Genomic DNA, 26,869 nt, shown 5'->3' on the forward strand with positions numbered 1-26,869 from the left:
CAAGGATTTGTGTGAACACTCCAGGGAGAAACGAAGGAACTCTAAAAATACAAATAAAATCTGATGAGTAGCTGTCCTGGGGAAAGGAGGAAAAACAAAGGTTTCACCAGAGAAACAGGTGGGGAAGAAACACTTGGTAAAATAGGGGAGAAAAACCCTAGCATCAAGACACTAAGAACAAGAAAGAAGATGCTTTTAAAGGGAAAGAGGCCAGTGGGATCATGATAGCAGAAGCCGAATTCACCTTATTTATTGCCTTGTTTTGTTTTCACTGTGAGTTGCCACACTTTCTTGGCCAGTTTCCAATGTTACTGAATCCTCTAAAAGTTTTCAGTTATCATTTCAGGTCTATCTTTCAGATTCTTCTGCTGAAATGCCCCTGGAAGCTCACCTCGAGTCCTGTGTCACTTCTTTAAGTATGAGGACCAACATATTCCCAAAGTGTTCTGTGCAGAAAATAGATATTCTGTAAGCAATTGCCTGTTAAGGACCTCACAGAAGAACCTGTCTGGCATTTTATGTCCATGATGTGTGAAGAATTAATACCTAATTTTCAAATCTGATTTCGATTTCTTCTTGAGCAAGGCAGATAAATAACCATTAACTAGTGTGTTGTCAGAGTCGGCTCTGGTTTCTTTCCTGCTTGGAGAATTAGCATGTGCAACCATGTAAAAGAAGGAAAGTTTTGTCAGAAACTAGAAAGACACAGAAAGAGAAAAGAATATAAATCTTGAGTATTTAATAGCTGGCTGAAATTAACATTCTTCTGAGATAGCCTAATCTTTTATTATATTTGAAAGTAGTTTCAATGGAAAATTGTTAACATTTTTCAGGACCTTTTTCTAACTGTCCAAGAAATTTGGGCAGAACTTTGTAATTTACAAAAGTGTTTTTCATAACCATGATAATTGCTGTTAAATTTACTATGATTGGTCAATAGATACCATATTTATCTATTCAACTTCAGTTCATTAAATTATTGTGTTTCCTGGGTGAATCCCTTAAAAATGTACGGTTTACAGAAATACGTAAATGGATTATCTTAAGTTTTTAGATGTTGAGAGTTTTCACAGTCACTGAGAGTGGTAACTTTGATTAAAAGGAAGGACTTATGTTATTTATTCTGAGAGAATGTATTGAGATTTACTTTATGTTTTAATAAAAGAATAATTTATGGCATTTATTAAGCTCTTTTTTATTTAAAATTCATCTATGGAGAGCTATCCATAGAACAATTATTTTTTATTAAGTTTTAATCTCCTTATTTCTTGACTTTTTTTTTTTAGAGAAAGAAAGGAAGAGAGAGAGAGAGAGAGAGAGAAGAAACATCAACTTGTTGCTCCATCCATTCATGCATACATTGGTTGATTCTTCTATGTGCCCTGATGGAGGATCGAACCTGCAATCTTGGCATGTCAGGATAATGTTCCAACTGAGCTACACAGCCAAGACCTTGAACAATTATCTTTAAGTTTACATCACAAAATCTGCCTAATTTTGCCTGTTGATGTCGAAGGACCAAACCAGCATAGATGAAACTTTTCATAATAACATTGATGATTTAAGGAGAGTCACAGTAGTAAATTCTTCAGTTGAAGACCCACACATATTTTATTGACTAGAGCCAACTTTTTCTATTAAAATGGTCTTGTTTTACAAATATAAACAGTAACAAAAATAAAACATTTAGTTTATTTAAGTCAAAGCAGCTATTTACATGCCCTCACTGCGCCTCTGGATTTTTCAAATGCTAGTCTAGTCAGTCTATGTTATTGTAAATTAACTTGGTGAATGAGGACATTTAAATATTAAAATTCCACATTTAACTCAGCAATAGTTATCTTATGAAGTAGTTTGAGACTTTCTTTTAAAACACTATTTAAAAGTTCAAATATTTTTTACAGACAGTATTCATGTGTTACACTTTGATTTTCTTTTATTGCAGGAGGGAAAGGGGGATGGATAAGTAGTGATGGAGGGAGACTTGACTTGGGGCAGTGTACCCACAATACAATATACAAATGATGTATTGTAAAGCTGTATACCTGAAACCTATATAATTCTATTAACCAATGTCACCCCAATAAATTCAATAAATATTTGAATTAAAATAAATCAAATAGAATTTAAAATTTTAAAGTAAATTCTTAAAACAACAACAAAAAATTATCAACACTGCAATAGAAAATAATGAATGCCTGACCATCTATCTATGCAGTGGATAGAGCATCGGACTGGGACACAGGACCCAGGTTCAAAGCCCCGAGATCACAGGCTTGAGCGTGAGCTCATCCAGCTTGAATGCAGGCTCACCAGCTTGAGTATGGGTCACTGACTTGAGCATGGGATCATAGACATGACCCCATGGTTGCTAGCTTGAACTCAAGGTCACTGGCTTGAACAAGGAGTCACTCGCTTTGTTGTAGCTCCCCCCACCCCAGTCAAAGCACATATGAGAAAGCAATCGATGAATAACTAAGGAAACTAAGGAGCCACAACAAAAATTTATGCTGCTCATCTCTCTACCTTCCTTCCTACCTGTCTCTATCTGTCCCTTTCTCTGTCTCTGTCACACACACACACACACACACACACACACACACACACACAAATAAAAATGAGCATTTTTGCCTGACCAGGTGGTGGTGCAGTGAATGGAGCATCAGACTGGGATGCGGAGGACCCAGATTCGGGACCTTGAAGTTGTGGATTGAGTGTGGGCTCATCTAGTTTAAGCAAGGCTCACGGGCTTGGGCCCAGGATCGCTGGCTGGAGCAGGGAGTTGCTCAGTCTGCTGTGGCCCCCCAGTCGGGGCACATGTGAGAGCAATCAATGAACAACTAAGGTGCCGCAGCAAAGAGTTGATGCTTCTCTTTTTTATTATTTATTATTATTTTTTTCCATTTTTCTGAAGCTGGAAACAGGGAGAGACAGTCAGACAGACTCCCGCATGCACCCGACCGGGATCCACCCGGCACGCCCACTGTGGGGCGACGCTCTGCCCACCAGGGGGCGATGCTCTGCCCCTCCGGGGCGTCGCCATGTTGCGACCAGAGCCACTCTAGCGCCTGAGGCAGAGGCCACAGAGCCATCCCCAGCGCCCGGGCCATCTTTGCTCCAATGAAGCCTTAGCTACAGGAGGGGAAGAGAGAGACAGAGAGGAAAGCGCAGTGGAGGGGTGGAGAAGCAAATGGGCGCTTCTCCTGTGTGCCTTGGCCGGGAATCGAACCCGGGTCCTCTGCACACTAGGCCGACTCTCTACCGCTGAGCCAACCGGCCAGGGCTAGATGCTTCTCATCTCTCTCTCTTCCTGTCTGTCCCTCTCTCTGTCTCTGTCACAAAATAAATAAATAAAAATTAAAATGCTTTAAAAAAAAAAGAATTTAAAAAAATGAGCAAAAGACAGAAATAGACCATTCACAGAGAAAGAAAATGCAAATCTAAAATATAAGAAATGATGCTAAATTCACTTATAATTTTAAAAAGACAATATAATAAACGAAGATACTATTCTGGTAAATAAGTGTTGTGAGACTGTGAGATACACACTCCTAAATTGCTGGTAGAAGTGGAAAATGGAGTAACCTTCACGGAAAACAAGTTGGTAGTATTAAAGTTAAAAGCAATTCAATTGGATATCCATTTGAAAAAAAGAATAAGCTTTAATATGTACCTTATATCATACACAACAATTTATACCAAGTCTACCATAGACCTCAATGTAAAATCTAAAATTAGAAAACTAGGAGAAAAGTTTTATGATTTTGAGTTAGATAAATGTTTTATAGGTATGATAGCAAAAGCATAAAAAAAAACAAATTGATGCATTGGACTTCATCAAAATTAAAATTTTCTATTCTTTGAAAGGTACTGGGAAGAAAACAAAGAGAAGGCACCACTAGAGGAAATATTTTATAAAACATATCTGATCGGGCCTGACCTGTGGTGGCGCACTGGATAAAGCATCGACCTGGAAATGCTGAGGTCGCCAGTTCGAAACCCTGGGCTTGCCTGGTCAAGGGCACATATGGGAGTTGATGCTTCCAGCTCCTCCCCCCTTCTCTCTCTCTGTCTCTCTTCTCTCTCACTCTCTCTCTGTCTCTCCCTCTCCTTTCTAAAAAATGAATAAATAAATAAAAAACATATCTGATCAAATACTTCTATTTAGCATATATAGAATAATACAATCACTTTAAAAAACAGTTTGGGCCCTGGCCACTTGGCTCAGTGATAGAGTGTCGACCCAGTATGTGGAAGTCCCGGGTTTGATTCCAGCCAGGGAACACAGGAGAAGTGCCCATCTGCTTTTCCATCCTTCCCCCTCTCCTTTCTATCTCTCTCTTCCCCTCCTGCAGTCAAGGCTCCATTGGAGTAAAGTTGGCCTGGGCGCTGAGGATGGCTCCATGGCCCCTGACTCAGGCGCTAGAATGGCTCTGGTTGCAATAGAGCAGTGCCACAGAAGGGCCAAGTATCACCCCCTGGTGGACATGCTCGGTGAATCTTGGTCCGGTGCATGTGTGAGTCTCTCTCTGCTTCCCTGCTCACTTCAGAAAAATACAAATAAATAAATAACAGTTTAGAAGTTTCTTAGAAGTTATATACTATCTATATATGATCCAGTCATACTACTACTGGGTATTTCCCCAAGATAAGTAAAGCATATATTGATACAAAGATGTATATGTAAATGTTCTTAGCAGCTTTATTTATAATAAAAAAATTGGAAACAAAAGGTAAATAAATAAACAAATTATGGCATTTCCATACAATTAGATATTAATCAACAATAACAACAACAACAAAAGAATGAGGAGACACACCTGGTTTTCATTTCAGATCTTACTGAGGAGTTCTTCTGTACCCGTAAGACTTAGTTTTAGTCTGAAATTGATGATTTTCAATGGTTCTAGTGAACATGCAATTTTCAAACAAATATTTTTACAATTATCCTATTTCAGTTCTAAAACAGTTTCTGGAACAATAGGGATTTTATTGTATTGCCATATCTGTCAAAATAGAAGTTTTATTGCAGAAAATTTTGTTGGAGTCACTATTATGATCCTGAAGTTTTTATTTCAAATTGCTCATAGAATGAAAATTGTTTCTCTTAAGTATGTTGTACTTAAATACTGCTTTGGCTTTGAGGGTTTGTTTGCTTGGAAATTTGGTCTGTTTAGAGTTTCATTCAATGACAGAATGTTTTCTTTTGTCCCAGTATATTATGTAGCTAAGAAGTTACCCCCCTGGTTTGACCTGTGGTGGTGTGGTGGATAAAGCATCGACCTGGAATGCTGAGGTCACTGGTTTGAAACCCTGGCCTTGCCTGGTCAAGGCATGTATGGGAGTTGATGCCTCCTGCTCCTCCCCCCTTCTCTCTCTCTCTCTAAAAATGAGTAAATAAAATCTAAAAACAAAAAACAACAACAAAAAAACCCAAAGAACTTCCCCCTGGCATTTGTTTGTTTGTTAGCCTGTGGTATACACAATAAAAAATGTTTTTTAAAAAATGAACTATTTATTTATATAAGTTTTATAACTATTTTTTTTTAAAAAAGCATAAAAAGGGGACAAAAAGAGTACATACTGTATAATTTCATTCATGTAAAATTTTAGAAAATATAAACTAGCCCCTAGTGAAATGCAGCCAATAATTGGTTTCCTTGGAACCAGGAGGTGGGATGGAGGTAGGAGAGGTAAGAAAAAGAGAGAACAAAAGGGTACAAAGAAAATTTGGAAGGTGATGAGTATGTTCATAACCGTGACTGTGGTGATGGTCTCAAGTTTGTATACATACGTCAAAAGTTATCAAATTGAACATCTTCATTAAGTGTACTTTAAATAGGTATTGCATGAATTACAAATGGGAGATTTTTCATGGGAAAAAAACTAGCAGAGTTAAATAGGAGACAGTATGATATGTCAGTTCAGAGAGAGTTTTCAAAATCTAAATTCTCATCATAGAGGTGTTTTGTTTCCCTTTGTACATATGTATTATAGGCTACTGAATGGCATTGTGGAGTACACACATTAAGTATTGCAGACTCTTGAATGAAATTTATTATATCAGAGTAATTCTTAGGCAATGAAAGCCAAAGTTGACATATATTAAATAATGTTAATTACCACTGTCATTTAATTCTCACTCAAACCTTGTGAAGTGTTATTGTATTTTTTAAAATGTATATACTTAATCCTTTTTTCAGTTAAGAAAATTTAGATTTAAGGAAGCTCAGTAACTTATCTAACCTATAATATCTAAAGTGGCAAATGTGTCCAAACAAGTAATTCCAAGTCTGGATTCTTCTCACTGTAGCACATTATTTTCCTTTCCTTCATAGTTAATCTGTTTCTCCTCTGAAGTTTCGTGGCATTTATTATTGCTCACAGTCATTTAGCTCTGCTGATGCTACATGTTTTCTGTGTCGTGTTTTCTGTTTTAATATCTATTAATTTCATTATGCTCTTTTATATGTGCTTTACCTCTACTCTTTTATTTTTCTGAGTTATTTAGTTAAATGATTTAAAGTTATGTTTTCCTATAGCACTGCTTTAGCTGCATACTATAAGTTTTGATATATAGTACTTTGTTCTTGTTCAATCCCAAATATTTTATGTTTCATTTTGAATTCATTTATAAACAATTTGTTACTTAGGAATTTATCTTTTTTCAAAAAGTTTTTGCCTTTTTTATTATCGACTAGTAATGTAATTGCAGTATTGTCAGATAACATGGATTCTGTAATAAGAATTTAGAATTTGTCAAGACTTCTTTTATGGCTTTGTACATGGTCATTTGGAGGAGTTGTCCAAAAGTCTTTGAACATCCATAAGAAGACTTGACAAACCACTTCATCTGTATCCCATCTTAGAACATATGGCTAGATAGGTGAGTCTTCTCCCAAGATTATTTCTGTAATTCAGTTGAAAATTCTTTTATATTGGCCTTGATGAAAAGAAGATTCAAAAAATAGAAAAATAATAACATCAAAGCAAAGTTTATGTTTGGGCAGAAAGTGGATATCAGTTCTTATATGTAACTAACATTTTTGTGTGTGTGTGTGACAGAGACAGAGAGAAGTACAAATAGGGACAGATAAACAGGAAGGGAGAGAGATGAGAAGCATCAGTTCTTTGTTGTGACACCTTAGTTGTTTATTGATTTCTTTCTCATATGTGCCTTGACTGGGGGGTGGGAGTAGGGGTGGCTACAGCAGACCGAGTGACCCCTTACTCAAGCCAGCAACATTGAGTTCAAGCTGGTAAGCTGTGCTCAAACCAGATGAACCCGTGCTCAAGCTGGCGACCTCAGGGTTTTGAACTTAGGTTCTCTGCATCCCAGTCTGATGCTCTATTCACCACGTTACCGCCTGGTCAGGCTCAAGTATATAACTCACATTATTGTTTCATAAATTAAATCAATAGGGCATTGAAAGTTCATTTGAGGATTACGCTACAATATAATACCTCCTTTTATTTATTTTATCTTTTTATTGTACGTGTCCTTTTTATTTAAATTTATTGGAGTGATGTTGAATAATAAAATTTTACAGGTTTCAGGTGTACAATTCTATAATACATTATCTGTGTATTGTATTGTGGGATCACCATCCAAACTCTAGTCTCCTTCAATCACTATTTATTCTCCCTTTACCTTCTTCTGCCTCCACCACCCCTCTTTCCCTTTTTGTAATCACCATATTGTTGAAAAGACTCAGACAACAGTATGATACTTTCTTTTTTTTTTTCACTTTTATTTTATTTTATTTTATTTTTTATAAATAAATTTTTATTTTAATGGAGTGACATCAATAAATCAGGGTACATACATTCAAAGAAAACATTTCCAGGTTATCTTGTTATTTAGTTCTGTTGCATACCCATCACCCGAAGAGAGATCGTCCTCCGCCACCCTCCATCCAGTTCTCTCTGTACCCCTCCCCCTTCCCTCTCCCTCCTTCCCTCCCCCCACCCCCCATAGCCAGCACACTCCTGTTCATGCCTCTTAGTCTCGCTTTTATGTCCCACCAATGTATGGAATCCTGCAGTTCCTGTTTTTTTCTGATTCACCCATTTCACCCCTCACAATGCTACCAAGACTCCACCATTCCGCTATAAGTGATCCGATGTCACCCTTTCTCCTAGCTGAATAATATACCATGGTGTATATGTGCCCCGTCTTCTTTATCCAGTCCTCTATTTTTTTTTTACAGTGATTAACAGCCTTTAAGCAAACTCTTGGCCAATACAGCAAGAATCCATAAATGAGTAGTGTCCTTAACATGTTCCCCAAGTCCAAGTTGGCCCTATCACCATGCCAAATCCCCGAAAAATGCAATCCAACCACAGTTCAGTCTGTTAGGAGCCGCCACAGGGAGCAGGAGTCCAGGAAAGTTCCCCACAGGAAAAGTCCGCATGGCACTGGAATTGTTGTCACCATTCTATACTTTGCAGCTCATGTCCAAGTCCCAATGACCGCTGCTTCTAGCTGGTAATGATTCAGGCAGACTGGAAAAAACCATTTGCAGCATGCGTGGATATGGAGCTTCTGTTCTCCTCTGCCTGGAGAGTTGAGACCAGGTTGCTTTTCCCTGGAGCTCTGTGACTGTGGCCTGGTAAAGAGAACCTTGGGATACATTAAGCTGGGTGGCAAAGGTAAATTCATAATACAAGTTGGCATAAGGAGGAAAGAGAGCTCTAAATTAAGAGTAGGACTCAGCCTGAAATATGAGTGGGGCATTGAGGTAGGAGGGATAAAGGAAACACTATATATTAAGAAAAGCAGCAGAAAATAGGATTATCAACACCCACAACAGAGATCTTTGAGGGAAGAATAAAAAACCTGACTATTCAGGCAAAACATAGTTAAGTGGCCCTTTTGCAAATGAGATCAGTTTACCTGCTTCTTGGAAGAAATACCCTAGGCTCGTCCACAGTGTCGTAGATGGGGCCGACGGCCCTGGGCACCTTCAGCCTTCAGTGGCAAACCCTAGCTTTCTGGGCAAGGTTAGGTCATAAGTGGTTGGAGCAGGTCTGGAAGAGACTGAACCCTCCCTTAGAGGAGCGAGGGGGAAGCCCACCTTCCAGTGTCCCTGTTTCCTCACAGCAGAGGCGTGTAAGCCTGGCAGACTTTAGCTCAATGACCTTCCTTTCCACTATTGAAGCAGGACCCAGATGGCATCCTATGAGACCCTTTTGGGTGTTGGAGCCTTTAAGGGTGTATCCTAAAAGCTGGTAGTTCCCCTGATCTCTATTGGGCTTTTTCTGCCTCTAGGTATCTTAAAAGCCATTCTCAGAAGATCTCGCTGAGGGGTTTGAGGATCCCCTTCCGCCTATATAAATCTTTTCCATATATCTGGAGCTATTTGGAAAAAAGACAAAACAGTGTTATTAGCTAGATCTAATAAAGAAGGTAGTAGTTTGCAGGCGAAAAAGATTTGGTGTCTCCTGTTCATCAGCATTCAAAAGAAATGTAAATTTTTTTTTTTAAGTAAAAATCATGATATGGTAGACCCGTCGGAGTCATTGGCCTGGTGTGCAGGATTCCCGGGTTCGATTCCCGGCCAGAGCACACAGGAGAAGCGCCCATCTACCTCTCCATTCCTCCCCCTCTCCTTCCGCCCGCAGCCAAGGTTCCACCGGAGCAAATCCACCCTGGACCCTAAGGATGGCCCCATGGCCTGTGCCCCAGTCACCAGAATGGCTCCGGTTGCAACAGAGCAACATCCCAGATGGGCAGAGCATTCCCCCCGGTAGGCATGCCAGGTGGATCCCAGTCAGGCACATGCAGGAGTCTGTCTGACTGCCTCCCCATCCCCATCCTCAGAAATATACAAAAAATAAATAAATAAAAGAAAAATACTAAAAAAAAAGGGGGGGGGGTATACCTTGTGCTAAAGCACCAGGGAGCATGGAGTGAGCTTGAGTATGTCCTATGAAACATGGAGATCTATATTTCTATATAAGTCTTTGAAGAAGGAGGAACTGCTGAAATAGTTTATCAGCATTTGTCCCTAAAACAGCAGTCTTTATAGTGGGAACACCATACGTAAATATTTGCTGTCTGTCTATAGATTAAGGGGGGAATATGGCAAATGCTGAAAAGCCATGATCTTTGTGCCCCTCCCCTTCCCCAACCCCCTCCCTCTCCTCCCCCCACCCTATAACCCCCACACTGTTGTTTATGTCTCTGAGTCTCATCTTTATGTCCCACCTATGTGTGGAAACATATAGTTCTTAGTTTTTTCTGATTTACTTCTTTCGCTCAGTATAATGTTATCAAGGCCCATCCATGTTGTTGTAAAAGATCCGATGTCATCATTTCTTGTGGCTGAGTAGTATTCCATAGTATATATATACCAAAGCTTTTTAATCCACTCGTCCTCTGATGGACACTTGGGCTGTTTCCAAATCTTTGCTATTGTGAACAATGCTGCCATAAACATGGGGGTGCATTTCTTCTTTTCAAACAGTGCTATGGTGTTCTTGGGGTATATTCCTAACAGTGGTATAGCTGGGTCAAAAGGCAGTTCGATTTTTAATTTCTTGAGGAATCTCCATATTGTTTTCCACAGTGGCTGCACCAGTCTGCATTCCCACCAGCAGTGCAGGAGGGTTCCCTTTTCTCCACATCCTCGCCAGCACTTATTCTGTGTTGTTTTATTGATGAGCGCCATTCTGACTGGTGTGAGGTGATATCTCATTGTGGTTTTAATTTGCATTTCTCTAATCATTAGTGATGTTGAACATTTTTTCATATGCCTATTGGCCATCTGTGTGTCCTCTTTGGAGAAGTGTCTATTCATTTCTTTTACCCATTTTTGGATTGGATTGTTTGTTTTCCTGGTATTAAGTTTTACAAGTTCTTTATAAATTTTGGTTATTAACCCCTTATCAGACGCTATGTCAAATATATTCTCCCATTGTGTAGTTTGTCTTTTTATTTTGTTCTTATTGTCTTTAGCTGTGCAGAAGCTTTTTAGTTTGATAAAGTCCCATTTGTTTATCCTGTCTTTTATTTCACTTGCCTGTGGAGACAAATCAGCAAATATATTGCTGCGACAGATGTCAGAGAGCTTACTGCCTATGTTTTCTTCTAAGATGCTTATGGTTTCACGGCTTATATTCAAGTCTTTTATCCATTTTGAGTTTATTTTTGTGAGTGGTGTTAGTTGGTGGTCTAGCTTCATTTTTTTGCAGGTAGCTGTCCAGTTTTCCCAACACCATTTGTTGAAGAGGCTGTCTTTACTCCATTGTATTGTCTTACCTCCTTTGTCAAATACCAGTTGTCCATAGAGCTGTGGGTTTATTTCTGAGTTCTCTGTTCTGTTCCATTGATCTATGTGCCTGTTCTTATGCCAGTACCATGCTGTTTTGAGTACAATGGCCTTATAATATAACTTGATATCTGGAAGTGTGATACCTCCTGCTTTTTTCTTCCTTTTCAGGATTGCTGAAGCTATTTGTGTTCTTTTTTGGTTCCATATAAATTTTTGGAATATGTGTTCTATGTCTTTGAAGTAAGTCATTGGTATTTTCATTGGTATTGCATTGAATTTATAAATTGCTTTGGGTAATATAGACATTTTAATGATGTTTATTCTTCCTAACCATGAGCACGGTATATGCCTCCACTTATTCGTATCTTCCCTGATTTCTTTTATCAATGTTTTATAATTTTCCGAGTACAAGTCTTTAATCTCCTTGGTTAGATTTATTCCTAGGTACTTTATTTTTTTGGTTGCAATGGTAAAGGGGATTGATTCCCTGATTTCTCTTTCTGACAGTTCATTATTAGTGTATAAAAATGCTTCTGATTTCTGAGTATTGATTTTATATCCTGCCACCTTGCCAAATTCTTTTATCAGGTCTAGTAGTTTTTTGACTGAGACTTTAGGGTTTTCTATATACAATATCATGTCATCTGCAAATAATGATAGTTTTACTTCTTCTTTTCCAATTTGGATGCCTTTTATTTCTTTTTCTTGTCTGATTGCTGTGGCTAGGACTTCCAGAACTATGTTGAATAAGAGTGGTGAAAGGGGGCACCCCTGCCTTGTTCCTGATCTTAAGGGGATTGCTTTTAATTTTTGCCCATTGAGTATGATGTTGGCTGTGGGTTTGTCATAGATGGCCTTTATCATGTTGAGGTATGTTCCCTGTATTCCCACTTTGCTGAGAGTTTTGATCATGAATGGGTGCTGGACTTTATCAAATGCTTTTTCTGCATCTATTGAAATTATCATGTGGTTTTTCTCCTTTCTTTTGTTTATGTGATGAATCACATTGATTGATTTGCGAATATTGTACCAGCCTTGCCTCCCAAGAATAAATCCTACTTGATCATGGTGTATGATTTTTTCCATATATTGCTGGATCCGGTTTGCTAATATTTTGTTGAGGATTTTTGCATCTAAGTTCATCAGGGATATTGGCCTATAATTTTCTTTTTTTGTGTTGTCTTGGCCTGGTTTTGGAATCAGAATTATGCTCGCCTCATAAAAGGAGTTTGGAAGTCTTCCTTCCTCTTGAATTTTTTGAAATAGCTTGAGAAGGATAGGAGTTAGTTCTTCTTTGAATATTTGGTAGAATTCACTTGTGAAGCCATCAGGCCCAGGACTTTTCTTTTTTGGGAGTTTTTTGATAGCTGTTTCAATCTCATTTGTTGTAATTGTTCTGTTTAGGTTTTCTGATTCTTCCAGATCGATTTTTGGAAGATTATATGATTCAAGGAAATTGTCCATTTCATCTAGGTTGTCTAGTTTTTTGGCGTACAGTTCTTCATAGTATTTTCTTACAATATTTTGTATTTCTGTTGTGTCAGTTGTTATTTCTCCACTCTCGTTTCTAATTTTATTTATTTGAGTCCTCTCTCTTTTTTTCTTGGTGAGTCTTGTTAAAGGTTCATCGATCTTGTTTACCTTTTCAAAGAACCAGCTCCTGGTTTCATTGATCCTCTGTATTGTTTCTTTAACCTCTATGTCATTTATTTCTGCTCTGATCTTTATTATTTCCTTCCTTCTACTAGCTCTGGGCTTTACTTGCTGTTCTTTTTCTAGTTCTTTTAGATGCAGGGTTAAGTTGTTTATTTGAGCTTTTTCTAGCTTCTTGAGGTATGCCTGTAGTGCTATAAACTTCCCTCTCAGGACTGCTTCTGCTGTGTCCCATAAATTTTGAGTTGATGTATGCTCATTATCATTTGTTTCTAGGAATTTTTTAATTTCTTCTTTGATCTCAATGTTAACCCATTCATTGTTTAATAACATGCTATTTAGTTTCCAAGTGTTTGAATGTTTTTCAATTTTTCTATTGTGGTTGATTTCTAGTTTAATGCCATTGTGATCAGAGAAAGTGCTCGATATGATTTCAATCTTCTTAAATTTGTTGAGCCCGCTTTTGTGCCCTAACATGTGGTCTATTCTAGAGAATGTACCATGAGCGCTTGAAAAGAATGTATATTCTGCTGTTTTAGGGTGAAAGGTTCTGAAGATATCTATTAAATCGAGTTGATCTAATATGTCCTTTAAGTCTGCTGTTTCTTTGTTAATTTTCTTTCTTGAGGATCTGTCTAATGATGTTAATGGGGTATTGAAATCTCCTACTATTATAGTGTTGCTGTTGATCTCGCCCTTTAAGTCTATCAAAGTCTGCTTTATATATTTAGGTGCTCCTATATTAGGTGCGTAGATATTTATAATGGTTATATCTTCCTTTTGTATTGCTCCCTTTATCATTATGTAGTGACCTTCTTTATCTCTAACTATGGTCTTTGTTTCAAAGTCCATTTTGTCTGATATAAGTATTGCTACCCCAGCTTTTTTTTCATTTCCATTTGCGTGAAATATTTTTTCCATCCTTTTATCTTTAGTCTGTGTGCATCTTTTGATTTAAGGTGTGTCTCTTGTAGACCGCATATGTATGGGTCCTGTTTTCTTATCCACGCAGCTACCCTATGTCTCTTGAACGGATCATTTAATCCATTAACATTTAAGGTTATTACTGATATGTAATTGTTTGTTGCCATTTTTTTTCTTTAAAACTGTTTTTCTCTTTTGCTATATTCTTTTTTTTCCTTTGATCTGTTTACAAGAGGTCCCTTAGCATTTCCTGCAGCCTTGGTTTGGTTGCAGTGAAATCCTTGAGTTTTTTTTTGTCTGTAAAGCTTTTTATTTCTCCTTCTATTTTAAATGATAGTCTTGCTGGATAAAGTAGTCTTGGTTGTAGGTTCTTGTTCTGCATTACTTTGAATATTCCTTGCCATTCCCTTCTGGCCTCAAGTGTTTCTGTTGAGAAGTCAGAAGTCATCCTTATGGGGGCTCCTTTGTAGGTGATAGTCTTTTTTTGTCTAGCAGCTTTTAATATTTTCTCTTTATCATTTAGCTTTGGTAATTTAATTATGATGTGTCTTGGTGTTGGTTTCTTTGGGTTTCTCCTTAATGGAGTTCTCTGTGCTTCCTGAACATGTGAAATGTTTTCCTGCCTTAATTGGGGGAAGTTTTCTGCTATAATATGTTTGAACAACGTCTCTATCCCTTGTTCTTTCTCTTCTTCTTCAGGAACCCCTATGATGCGGATGTTATTTCTCTTCATGTTGTCACAGAGCTCTCTTAGAGTTTCCTCAGACTTTTTGAGTCTCTTTTCTTTTTTCTGCTCTGCTTCCGTGCCTTTATTTATTGTGTCCTCTAACTCACTGATTCGATTCTCTGCTTCATCCATCCTGCTTTTAATTCCTTCCATTGTATTCTTTATTTCAGATATTGTATTTGTCATTTCTGTCTGATTCTTTTTTATTATTTCAATGTCCTTTTTTATATTTGTTATCTCTTTATTTAGGTTTTCGTAATAGCCATCTATGGTGGTTCTAATATCTTTGAGCATCCGAACAATCGTTATTTTAAACTCTGCATCTGGTAATTTGGTTATATCTGATTCACTTAGGTCCTTTTCTGGGGATTTCTCTTGGTTTATTTGTGTTGTATTTCTCTGCCTCCGCATTTTATCTTCTCGAGAGTGGCTGTGATCACGTGCTCGGGTTCACAAGGGTTGGTGGCCTTGGCCTTTGCGCCGCCCCTGTGTGTGACGTTATGCTCTGTCCTGAGGGCACTGGCAAGCACCTTTGCTCTGCTGCGGGTCTCCACCTGTTTCCGAGCTTTCGCCCTGCCTTTGCAGGATGATCTCACTCAAGGAACAGCTGCTAGCCTTGGCTCTACCGCCAGGCAGGGCTGCGTGCCCAAGCTCAGCTTCGTAGTGGAACTCCGCCTCTTCTGGGCTTTTGGCTCCACCCTTGCAGGAGGAGCAGGCTACCAAGTCAGACCGCAAGCCTGGGTTGCACGGGCGGGGCAGGGATGTGCTCCTCTGCCCTTGCTCCGGGGCTGGTTTCTACCCTTTCTGGGTTTCCCGCCCTTCTCCCGGAGGCTGGATTACAGGCTGCCGGCAGCTGAGCTTGGCCGCTTTTGCACGCCCCCTTCTCCCTAGCCGGGCAAGATTGAGCTCACACCTGAGCCCACTGGTGGCCAGCCGGCTTCCGCCCCTGCCAGCAGAACCGCGCTTTTGTCGCCCGCTGCCGCCCGCCCTCCGGGGAGCCCTCAGCCGCGTGGGTGGGGGCGTTGCAGCTCGAACCCTAAGACTCACTACTGTAGACCCGAAAGCTCCCTCCTTCTATGCGACTCTGCTCTGAATGCTGCGGGGGAGCTTGTTTGGCTGCTCTCCTGCTTCCCTTTGCTGGTATTGCGGTTTCCGGGGGAAATATTCACTTCAGCTTTGGGGAGTGACTCGTCCCAGGGGTTAGGGTGGCTATCTCCCAAAATGTTTTTCCCTATGCCTCCTAGATTGCACTCTCTTCCTGTTACTGTGGTTCTCTCCCCTCTCCCTCCATCTCCAGGAGCCCCGGGTGAGTGTTTGTGAGAGAGATGTTCTGCGTGGTCCCTTTAAGAAGGATCCTGGGTCTGAGAAATCAGACTCTCTCACAAACAGTATCCTGACTTGTTTCCAGCTAAATACTGTCCTTACGCTTCTTCTGGGCTCTGGGGCTGCAGGCTGGGGCTTTGTTCCTGGGGCTCAGGACCCTTCCCCCTCTGCTAAACTCACTTCCCGCCACGCGAGTCTCTCCCTGCTGCCGTTCGCTCCGAGAAGCTGGGCAGCCCTCTCCGCGTCTCCGCTTTTCCTACCAGTCTCTGTGTGGCTTCTTCAGCGTTCCTTGGTTGAAGAGTCCTTTTAGTTTAGTCCAAAGTTGGTTTTTCCAGCTGATAGTTCATAAATTTAGTTTGTAATCCACATTGGTTCTGGGAGGTAGATGCTGGTACGTCTGCCTACTCCAGCGCCATCTTGTCTCACTGATACTTTCTTTTAGAACAGCAAAACACAGACAAAAAAAGTCTACTTCCAAGAGTTTTGCTTGGTGGAAATCTATCCCCACTCTTCAGACTTTGATTCATGCTTGTACAAAATGGGAATAGTCACAGCTCAAACTGTCTCAGCAGCAGGTGGCACATGCCTTCCTACTAGTGAGCACAAATAATCAGTAACCAAATTATCTGCCAGTGCCTTTTCTTCCTGCTGTTGTGAACAGCTGTTACTGTTGTGACTGATCAGATTTAGATTTTTTAATTACTTTTGTTTTCCTAAAGATTTTTTCTTTCCTTCTAAAGTCTTACTTTAGTCAATAGAAAATAGATTCTGTTTTTGTTTTTGTTTTTGTTTTTTTTTTACAGAGGCAGAGATAGACAGGGACAGACAGAGAGGAACGGAGAGAGATGAGAAGCATCAATCATCAGTTTCTCGTTGCGCGTTGCGACTTCTTAGTTGTTCATTGATTGCTTTCTCACATGTGCCTTGACCGTGGGCCTTCAGCAGACTGAGTAACCCTCTGCTGGAGCCAGCGACCTTGGGTCCAAGCTGGTGAGCTCTTTGCTCAAGCCAGATGAGCCCGTGCTCAAGCTGGCGACCTCAGGCTCTCGAACCTAGGTCCTTCCGCATCCCAGTTTAATGCTCCATCCACTCACTGCGCCTCCACCTGGTCAGGCGAAAATAGATTCTGTTTTTAAAAACAATTAATGACACTTATTCTACTATGTATGATGTTTCCCCAAACTCTATACATAAACTATTCTATATAATAAGATTAAGTTATTTGGATCAAGTTAATTTATATTCTAAAAAAATGATTAAATCTATGATGTAATAATGTAAAGTTAAAAGTAAATTGACAGAAAAATTGACTGAATTTCTTTTTGTAGATTATTCATGGTAGAACAAAGATTGTTAATATGCTAGTCAAAAGAGAGAAGATGGCGATGGAGTAGGCGGGCATTCCAACTCCCACCTCCCAGAACCAAAGTGGATTAGAACCTAATTTTAAGAACAATCATCTTGAAAAACCAACTTTGGACTAAACTAACAGGATTCTATAACCAAGGACCACTGAAGAAGCTACACTGAGACTGGTAGAAAGGGTGGAGGTACGGAAAGGGCTGTCCCACTCCCAGGAGTGAGCAGTGGCCCAGAGGGACTCTTGCAGCAGGGTGGGTTCCTTGGAGAGCTGTGGATCCTCAGCCCTAGGACCGGTGCCCCAGATTAGAGCCCCAGAGCCTAGAAGAGGCATACGGACAGTATTTAGCTGAGAAAATAGCCGGGATACTGTATGTGAGAAAGAGAACTCTCAGACCCAGGCTCCGTCTTAAAGGGACCACGGAGAAAAACTCGTCCACAGACATTTACCCGGGGTTTTGGGAGCGGGGAGTACTGAGAGGACTGGAGTTGCCAGAAGAGAGTGTAATCTCAGATGCACAGGGAGAGACACTCTGAGGAACAGCCACCTTTACCCCTGGGCTGAGTCATTCCCCACATCTAATGTGATTATTTTTCCTGGGGGCAGCAACACCAGCAAAGGTAAGAAATTACTCCACTCACCAGAGGCTCTCCTGCTCCAGTCAGAGCAAAGAGGCACGTAGAAACAGAAAGCACATCATGGACACAGATAGTAAGTGCTGAGGTCTGAGCTACACTGCCACCCCGCCGCTGCTGAGTACTTGCCAGAGGGTGGACCTGCTGGGAGCGGTCCAAGCATGCCCGCGCAAGCCCTCCTGTGGCAGTGAAGGCAAGGGTGCTGGGGCTGCGACCTGAGCATGCACGCAAGCCCACCTGCAGAGGCAGAAGCAGGGACAGCCGTGGCAGCAGCCCCAGCGCAAGTCTGCAAGCCCACCTGCAATGGCAGAAACTGGGGCTGCCATAGAGGTGGCACCAGCAGGTACGTGCATGCCCGCCCACCACAGCAGAAGCCTCGGTGGCCTCAGTGTTGGCCCAAGCACACACATGCAAGCTCAGCTGCGGTGGAGGAAGCCACAGCAGCAGCAGGCCAGCCTCGGCAGCACCCAAGCCTGAACACCCGAGGTGGCGGCAGCAGTGGTGCCATACTGGCCATACATTGGGAACACAGAGGCCACACCCATTGGACGCCTGTGGCCACACCCTTCTGAGGGATGGAAAAGAAGAATAAAATAAAATAAAATGAAGGTCTGGATAGAGTAACACCTGAGGCTAAGGGGCAAGCCACATCCAATACCATATCTAATCTTTGAATTATGGTACTGAGCCCAACAAGTAGCCAGCAATAAGAGGTGGCAGAAAGTGGATCTCAGGGGAACTTGAACTTTTAAACGAACTTCCCACAGGCCAAGAGTAGATAAGAGCTACCTAGAAGTGCAGATGATATTTACAATGGCACCTGGGCCCAGCAGAGGCAGCCACAAGATCTGGATCACCTATACTCAAAAGGGTTGATAAGGGCCAGTCATAGGCAGTGACTCCCACTGATCTACACCAGGCTCTGGCTAGGCAGGTTCAGGGCAGGCATATCCAGTGGCCAGACATGAAGAGCATCACATCAGGACCTAACAACCCTTGTTAGAGTGGTATCTTAAAGAAGGGCTCCTCACATCTGACCCAGCTAAGGAATAGAAAACACCAACACAAACAGCAAAAAGAACAATGACAGCAGACAAGTAGCCCACAGTGGATTACAAACAACAGTTAATGCCAACCCAAGAAGATCTAGAGACAACACAACTGGAAACTGGAAGCAGACAATACCAACCTTAGACTCAGCTAGCTACACCAACAACACACCCAAAGGAGGAGTCTATACACAGACAAAATGGGAAGACACAGAAAAGCAATCCAAATGAATCAACAAGAGAAATCTCCAGAAAAACAACTGAATGAGTTGGAAATAACCAAATTACCAGACGCAGAGTTTAAAATAATGATTTTTAAGATTCTCAAAGATCTTAGAGCAACAATGGATGGACATAATGAGCACCTAAATAGATAGAAGCATCAAAAAGGACATTGAAATCATAAAAAGAACCAGTCAGAAATGACAAATACAATATCAGAAATGAAGACTAACTACACTAGAAGGAATTAAAAGTAGGCTGAATGAAGCAGAGGATTGATTCAGTGATTTAACAGACAAGATAAACGAAAGCACGGAAGCAAAGCAGCAAAGAGAAAAGAGGCTCAAAAAGTCTGAGGAAACTCTAAGAGAGCTCTGTGACAACATGAAAAGAAACCTGCATCATAGGGTTTCCTGAAGGAGAAGAGAAAGAACAAGGGATAGACTTTGGTCAAAGAAATCATAGCTGAAAACTTCCCTAAATTGATAGAGGAAAAAGTCACAGAAGTTCAAGAAGCACAGAGAGCCCCATTAAAGAGGAACCCAAAGAGGCCTACACCAAGACACATCATAATTAAAATACAAAAATTAAAGGATAAAGAAAGAATACTAAATGCTGCAAGAGAAAAGCAGTCAATTACCTATAGAGAAGCCCCCATAAGGATGACATCCAACATCTTGACAGAAAATCTAGAGGCCAGAAGGAAATGGCAAGAAATATTCATAGTAATGCAAAACAAGAGCCTACAACCAAGACTTCTTTACCCAGCAAGGCTATCATTTAAAATTGAAGAAGAAATAAAAAGCTTCCCAGAGAAAAAAACTCAAGGAATTCATTATAACCAAACCAGTGCTACAAGAAATATTAAGGGACCTGTTGTAAACAGAACAAAGGGGAAAAATCAAGAAAAGAAAGAATGTAGATTTAAAGAATAAAATGGCAATAAACAACTATATATCAATTTTAAATGTAAATGGATTAAATGCTCCAATCAAAAGACATAGGGGAGCTGCATGGATAAAAAAACCAGGATCTTTACATATACTGTCTACAAGAGACCCACCTCAAAACAAAAGAGACACACAAACTAAAATTGAAGGGATGGAAAAAAATACTTCATGCAAATGGAAACCAAAAAAAAGCTGGGGTAGCAATACTTATATCTGACAAAATAGACTTTAAAATAAAAGCTATAGTAAGGAATAAAGAGGGTCACTACATAATGAGAAAGGGAGCAATCGAACAGAAGAATAAAACCATTATAAATACCTATGCACCTAATATAGGAGCACCTAAATTTATAAAGCAGATTTTAATGGACATAAAGGGTGAGATCACCAGCAATACTATAACAGTAGTGGATTTTAATACCTCACTAACAGAAATGGACAGGTCCTCAAGAAAGAAAATTAACAAAGAAACAGCAGCTTTAAAGGACACACTAGATCAACTGGATTTAATAGATATCTTCAGAACCTTTCACCCTAAAGCAGCAGAATATACATTCTTTACAAGTGTTCATGGTATATTCTCTAGGATCAACCACAAGGTAGGACACAAAATGAGTCTCAATAAAGTTAAAAAGATTGAAATCATATCAAGCATCTTCTTGGATCACAATGGCATGAAACTAGAAATCAACTACAATAGAAAAACTGAAAAACATTCAAATACTTGGAGACTAAACAGCATGTTATTAAATAATGTATAGGTAAACAATGATATCAAAGAAGAAATAAAAAATTTTCTTGAAACAAATAAAAATTAACATATAACAACTCAAAATTTCAGGGACACAGCAAAAGCAGTCCTGAGAGGGAAGTTCATAGCATACAGGCATACCTTAAGAAGCAAGAAAAAGCTCAAATAAACAACTTAACCTTACATCTAAAAGAACTAGAAATAGAACAACAAACAAAGCCCAGAGGAAGAAGAAAGAAAATAATAAAAACCAGAGCAGAAATAAATGACATAGAGCCTAAAAAAAATACAGAAGATCAATGAAACCAAGAGCTGATTCTTTGAAAAGGTAAAAAGGATTGATGAACTTATAACCAGACTCACCAAGAAAAAAAAGAGAGGGCTCAAATAAATAAAATTAGAAATGAGAGTGGAGAAGTAACAATGGACAGAGCAGAAATACAAAGGATTTTGAGAAAATACTATGAAGAAATGTATGCTAAAAAATTAGACAACCTACGTGAAATGAACACATTTGTTGAAACTTATAATCTTTCAAATATTGATTCGGAAGAATTAGAAAACCTAAATAGACTGATTACATCAAAAGAGATTTATTATCACAAAACTCCCAATAAACAAAAGTCCAGGACCAGATGGCTTCACAGGTGGACTTCACAGGTGAGTTTTTCATGGATACCTTTTATTCAGGTTGAAGGGGTCAGAACTGTTTTACAGATTTATTTATTTTTTTTAATAAATTTTTATTAATGGTAATGGGATGACATTAATAAATCAGGGTACATATATTCAAAGAAAACATGTCTAGGTTATTTTGTCATTAAATTATGTTGCATACCCCTGGCCCAAAGTCAGATTGTCCTCCGCCACCCTCTATCTAGTTCTCTGTGCCCCTCCCCCTCCCCCTAACTCTCTCCCTCCCTCCCTCCCATGTCCTCCCTCCCCCCACCCCTGGTAACCACCACACTCTTGTCCATGTCTCTTAGTCTCGTTTTTATGTTCCACCAATGTATGGAATCATGTAGTTCTTGTTTTTTTCTGATTTATTTATTTCACTCCGAATAATGTTATCAAGATCCCACCATTTTGCTGTAAATGATCTGATGTCATCATTTCTTATGGCTGAGTAGTATTCCATAGTGTATATGTGCCACATCTTCTTTATCCAGTCTTCTATTGAAGGGCTTTTTGGTTGTTTCCATGTCTTGGCCACTGTGAACAGTGCTGCAATGAACATGGGGCTACATGTGTCTTCACGTATCAATGTTTCTGAGGTTTTGGGGTATATACCCAGTAGAGGGATTGCTGGGTCATAAGGTAGTTCTATTTGCAGTTTTTTGAGGAACCACCATACTTTCCTCCATAATGGTTGTACTACTTTACAGTCCCACCAACAGTGGATGAGAGTTCCCTTTTCTCCACAGCCTCTCCAACATTTGCTATTACCCGTCTTGTTGATAATAGCTAATCTAACAGGGGTGAGGTGGTATCTCATTGTAGTTTTGATTTGCATTTCTCTAATAACTAATGAAGCTGAGCATCTTTTCATATATCTGTTGACCATTTGTATCTCTTCCTGGGAGAAGTGTCTGTTCATGTCCTCTTCCCATTTTTTTATTGGATTGTTTGTTTGTTTGTTTGTTGTTGAGTTTTATGAGTTCTTTGTAAATTTTGGATATTAGGCCCTTATCTGAGCTGTTGTTTGAAAATATCATTTCCCATTTAGTTGGCTGTCTGTTTATTTTGATATCAGTTTTTCTTGCTGAGCAAAAACTTTTTATTCTGATGTAGTCCCATTCATTTATCTTTGCCTTCACTTCTCTTGCCATTGGAGTCAAGTTCATAAAATGTTCTTTAAAACCCAGGTCCATGAGTTTAGTACCTATGTCTTCTTCTATGTACTTTATTGTTTCAGGTCTTATATTTAGGTCTTTGATCCATTTTGAATTAATTTTAGTACACGAGGAAAGGCTGTAGTCGAGTTTCATTCTTGTGCATGTGGCTTTCCAGTTTTCCCAACACCATTTGTTGAAGAGGCTTTCTTTTCTCCATTGTGTGTTGTTGGCCCCTTTATCAAAGATTATTTGACCATATATATGTGGTTTTATTTCTGGGCTTTCTATTCTGTTCCATTGGTCTGAGTGTCTATTTTTCTGCCAATACCATGCTGTTTTGATTATCGTGGCCCTATAATATAGTTTAAAGTCAGGTATTGTAATGCCCCCAGCTTCATTCTTTTTCCTTAGGATTGTTTTGGCTATTCGGGGTTTTTTATAGTTCCATATAAATCTGATGATTTTTTGTTCCATTTCTTTAAAAAATCTCATAGGAATTTTGATGGGAATTGCATTAAATTTATATATTGCTTTGGGTATTATGGCCATTTTAATTATATTTATTCTTCCTATCCAAGAACAAGGAATATTTTTCCATCTCATTGTGTCTTTTTCTATTTCTCTTAATAATGCCTTGTAGTTTTCGTTATATAGGTCCTTTACATTCTTTGTTATGTTTATTCCTAGGTATTTTATTTTTTTTGTTGCAATCGTGAAGGGGATTATTTTTTTGAGTTCGTTTTCTAATATTTCATTGTTGGCATATAGAAAGGCTATGGACTTTTGTATGTTAATTTTGTATCCTGCGACCTTACTGTATTGGTTTATTGTTTCTAATAATCTTTTTGTGGAGTCCTTCGGGTTTTCGATGTATAGGATCATATCATCAGCAAAAAGTGATAGCTTTACTTCTTCTTTTCCGATATGGATGCCTTTTATTTCTTTGTCTTGTCTGATTGCTCTGGCCAGAACTTCTAGCACCACGTTAAATAAGAGTGGAGAGAGTGGACAACCCTGTCTTGTTCCTGATTTAAGGTAGAAAGTCCTCAGTTTTATGCCGTTTAATATGATGTTGGCTGATGGTTTATCATATATGGCCTTTATCATGTTGAGATATTTTCCTTCTATACCCATTTTGTTGAGAGTCTTAAACATAAAATTGTGTTGTATTTTATCAAAAGCCTTTTCTGCATCTATTGATAAGATCATGTGGTTTTTGTTTTTTGTTTTGTTGATATGGTGTATTACGTTAACTGTTTTGCGTATGTTGAACCATCCTTGAGATTCTGGGATGAATCCCACTTGATCATGATGTATTATTTTTTTAATATGTTGTTGTATTCGGTTTGCCAGTATTTTGTTTAGTATTTTAGCATCTGTATTCATTAGAGATATTGGTCTGTAGTTTTCTTTCTTTGTGCCATCCTTGCCAGGTTTTGGTATGAGGGTTATGTTGGCCTCATAAAATGTGTTTGGAAGTATTGCTTCTTCTTCAATTTTTTGGAAGACTTTGAGTAGAATAGGAACCAAGTCTTCTTTGAATGTTTGATAGAATTCACTAGTATACCTGTCTGGGCCTGGACTTTTATTTTTGGGGAGGTTTTTAATAGTTTTTTCTATTTCCTCCCTGCTGATTGGTCTGTTTAGGCTTTCTGCTTCTTCATGACTCAGTCTAGGAAGGTTGTATTGTTCTAGGAATTTATCCATTTCTTCTAGATTGTTGTATTTGGTGGCATATAATTTTTCATAGTATTCTACAATAATTCTTTGTATATCTATGATGTCTGTGGTGATCTCTCCTCTTTCATTTTCGATTTTATTTATTTGAGTCCTGTGCCTTTTTTCCTTGGTGAGTCTTGCCAAGGGTTTGTCAATTTTGTTGATCTTTTCAAAGAACCAGCTCCTTGTTTTATTGATTTTTCTATAGTTTTTCTGTTCTCTATTTCATTTATTTCTGCTCTGATTTTTATTATCTCCTTTCTTCGGCTGGTTTTGGGTTGTCTTTGTTCTTCTTTTTCTAGTTCCTTAGTCACAGGTGGATTTTATCAAATATTCAAAGAAGGACTAACTCTTATCCTTCTCAAGCTATTTCAAGAAATTCAAGAGGAGGGAAGAGTTTCAAGGTCCTTTTATGAGGCAACCATAATCCTCATTCTAAAACCAGGCAAAGACAGTACAAAGAAAGAAAACTATAGGCCAATATCCCTGATGAACTTAGATGCTAAAATTCTCAACAAAATATTAACAAACCAGATCCAGCAATACATGAAAAAAATCATACACCATGACAAGTGAGATTTATTCGGGGAGGCAAGGCTAGTACAATAATCACAAAACAATCAATGTGATTCATCACATAAACAAAAGGAAGAAGAAAAACCACATGATAATATCAATAAATGCAGAAAAAGCATTTGATAAAATCCAGCACCCTTTTATGATCAAAACCCTCAGCTAAGTGGGAATACAGGGAACATACCTCAAGACGATAAAGGACATCTATGACAAACCCTCAGTCAACATCATGCTCAATGGGCAAAAATTAAAAGCAATCTCCTTAAGATCAGGAACAAGGCAGAGGTGCCCCCTTTCACTACTCTTATTCAACATAAGTCTTGAAGTCCTAGCCACAGCAGTCAGACAAGAAGAAGAAATAAAAGGCATCCAAATTGGAAAAGATGAAGTAAAACTATCATTATTTGCTCATGACATGATACTGTGCATAGAAAACCCTGAAGTCTCAGTCAAAAAACTACTGGACCTGATAAATGAATTCAGCAAGGTGGCAGGATATAAAATCAATATTCAAAAATCAGTGGCATTTATATACACCAACAATGAACTGTCTGAAAAGAAATTAAGAAAACAATTTCTTTCATTACTGCAACAAAAAAAAAATAAAGTGCCTAGGAGTAAATTTAACAAGGAGGTTAAAGACTTATACTCAGAAAATAATAAAACATTGATAAAAGAAATCAAGGAAGATACAAACAAGTGGAAGCATAGACTGTGTTCTTGGATAGAAAGAATAAACATCATTAAAATGTCTATATTACCCAAAGCAATCTATAAGTTTATTGCAATTCCTATTAAAATACCAACATCATACTTCAAAGATATTGAAAAAATATTCCAAAAATTTATATGGAATCAAAGAACACAAATAGCCTCAGCAATCTTAAAAGAGAAGAATAAAGTGGAAAGTATCACACTTCCTGATATTGTTATACTACAAGGCCATTGTATTCAAAACAACTTGGTACTGGCATAAGAACAGGCATACAGATCAATAGAAAAGAACAGAACCCAGAAATAAACACACACCTATATGGAGAATTGATATTTGACAAAGGAGATAAGAGCATAAAATAGAGTAAAGACAGTTTCTTTAACAAATGGTGTTGGGAATATTGGACAGGTACTTGCAAAAAAATGAAACTAGACCACCAACTTATACCAGTCACAAAAATAAACTCAAAATAGATAAAAGACTTAAATGTAAGTCATGAAACAATAATCATCTTGGAAGAAAACATGGGCAGTAAGCTTTCCGACATCTCTCGCAGCAATATATTTGCTGCTTTATCTCCACAGGCAAGTGAAATAAAGGACAGGATGAACAAATGGGACTATATCAAGCTAAAAAGCTTTTGCATAGCTAAAGACAATATGAACAGAATAAAAAGACAAACCACACAATGGGAGAATATATTCGTCAATAAATCTGATAAGGGATTAATAACCAAAATTTATAAAGAACTTGTAAAACCCAACACCAGGAAAGTAAACAACCCAATCAGAAAATGGGCAAAAGAACTGAGTCGACACTTCTCCAAAGAGGACATACAGATGGCCAATAGGCATATGAAAAACTGTCCAATATCACTAATCATTAGGGAAATGCAAGTTAAAACCACAATGACATACCACCTCACACCTATCAGAATGGTGCTCATTAACAAAACGTCACATAATAAGTGATGGCAAGGGTGTGGAGAAAAGGGAACCCTCCTGCACTGCTGGTGGGAATGCAGACTGGTACAGCCACTGTGGAAAACAGTATGGAGATTCCTCAAAAAAATAAAAATGGAAATGCTTTTTGACCCAGCCATCCCACTTTTAGGAATATATCCTAAGAATACCAAATCACTGATTCAAAAGAGA

The sequence above is a fragment of the Saccopteryx bilineata genome, chromosome 2, assembly GCF_036850765.1.
Source record: "Saccopteryx bilineata isolate mSacBil1 chromosome 2, mSacBil1_pri_phased_curated, whole genome shotgun sequence".
NCBI lineage: Eukaryota > Metazoa > Chordata > Mammalia > Chiroptera > Emballonuridae > Saccopteryx > Saccopteryx bilineata.